Consider the following 2,013-nt stretch of genomic DNA (forward strand, 5'->3'; position numbering starts at 1 on the left):
CCAGATCCAAATGGCAGATCTGGAAATCGACATTCTGAAACTAAAGCTAGGGGTGAGTGTATGGTCACAGGTGAATTCTAGGAAGTATTGAAACTATTTTAAAATCTTTTTTTTGTTTTCTTTTTTTTTTTTTTAGCAAATGAAGAACACCGTATAAATTGCTGTGATAGGATAGGGATATGACAAAAAATCCACTCTGGGCCTCAAAATCCTTTCCCGACGTAAATGTAACTCCCTACGAAGTAATACAGCCTCTTCGTCAACAGGATCATCCATAAAAGGTCATGTCATTTCATTCCCTTTGATGCGCTCTGCGTGACTGAAATGTGCGCAATGAATATGTCCCCAAAGAATCAATGAGGTGTTTAAACACCACTTCCTTTTTAAAAAAGGGGAGGAGACCAAAATAAACTCTGGGTTTTCTGAAGAAAACCTGCTCCCGATCAGGTTAGGTTCACAGAGTAAATTGCCATGGTAACTGACTCTGAGTATAAGTTACGTCTCTTTCAGAAACGGGCTTGACTTACTCTGCTTTCTCAGGTTTAACTTACCTCCCTTTCTGAAACAGAAAACCCAGAGTTTCCCTCATTTCAGGGTTAACATGCTCAGAGTTTTCACTTAACCTCCTTTCTGAAACAGGCCCCTGGTCTCAGCTCTATATAATTCCTGTTCAGTCAGTCATCAGTGCCAGTTCGTCAGCTCTTGTTTTTGGTGAGTCTGATCCAGCATTTATAGTTAACTGTTGATCCTTTTTATTTTGTTCCAGCATTCTGAGCCATTCTGTTACTTAATTCCTGTTTACCTGATCTGATTCTGTTCCTGTCTAGTAGTGCTCATCTGTTCCCAGTCCTGCTGCTTAGTTTATTTGTTGCCAACCTTAGACCAGTTCTTGGATGCTGCTTTTGGATTCTGGTGTGGACACTCTTGCTATTTTTGATTTTTCTGTTTTTTGACCCTGGACTGATTTTTGGATTGGTTTCTTGTTTTTCCCTTATTGTGATCTGACTGCCTCAGTTGTTTTGGTTCCTGTTCCAAAATAAATATCTTCTGTCGGCACTCTATTTGTCTGGCTGAATACTGGGTCCACGTTCTGAATCATTACACTGAGCTCCGACATTAACACGACATTTCGGTCCACACATTAGCACTGGATATCTTCTCTTTTTCATGCCATTTCCTATAAACCTAAGAGTTGGTTGTGGGTAAAACCCCAAGAAGATCATTACGTTGACAAATAGTGATCAGCTCATCTGGCAACAGCAACCATGTACATTTAAACTTCCCTAAATCCTTTTTCTGATGGAGGCTTTGAACTTCAACAAATCACCTTCATTGCCTCTAGATGCCTAAGTATTGAGTCTCTGCCATGGCTGATTTGCATTAACAAGCAAAAGGAAAGGTGAAACGGGTGAGTGTATGATTGTGTAACACTTGAAAGACTTGGTTGCACCATTGCTTTAACTAAAAGTACATTGACAAAAAGTTTAGTTAAAACTTTATACTGGATTCAGTCTTATGGCACTTAAATATGTACTGATCCTATGCAATTTTTTTCATAAATCTGCTTAGATTAATTTGGGAACTGTTTGGGCATTTGCTGGAGATTTCCTTTTGATATTATCTCAATGTCACAACTCTTCACCCTGTTACATGCAACTTGTTTTGTGCTCTGGCTTGTTTTTCGTTTGTTCTCCAACTGAGGTCAACCTCTAAAATGATAGAAAAGCCAATAAGCCTTTTTAATCAGAGAGGGGAATTAGTAAAATATTTACTATGATTTATTAAACCTTTCCTATGAAAGTAACACTATCAACTTGTCAAATTCCTAAACTTTGTTTGGATAAGTTTTCATATGTTTATCTGTGATTTTTTTTGTGTCGATTATTTGGAATAGTAAAATTTGATTGCATCCAGCAGGTCAGATTATACCTCATTGTGTTTGGCAGCCATTCCTTATGTGAGAGTAAGTGTAAGGACACAAGGAGACCTTGGTAGAGATGGGAACTTATTTGG

At 38.3% G+C, this 2,013-nt stretch overlaps 1 long non-coding RNA gene across 1 annotated transcript; it reads left to right on the forward strand.

Moving 5' to 3' along the window:
- Positions 1-653: 653 nt before the first annotated feature.
- LOC118566129 lies at positions 654-1,056 on the forward strand. Its single transcript, XR_004932824.1, has 2 exons — positions 654-711; positions 831-1,056. It is a non-coding gene; the product is annotated as an uncharacterized LOC118566129 (long non-coding RNA).
- Positions 1,057-2,013: the final 957 nt, after the last annotated feature.

This window comes from Fundulus heteroclitus, chromosome 15, assembly GCF_011125445.2.
Source record: "Fundulus heteroclitus isolate FHET01 chromosome 15, MU-UCD_Fhet_4.1, whole genome shotgun sequence".
Classification (NCBI taxonomy): Eukaryota; Metazoa; Chordata; class Actinopteri; order Cyprinodontiformes; family Fundulidae; genus Fundulus; species Fundulus heteroclitus.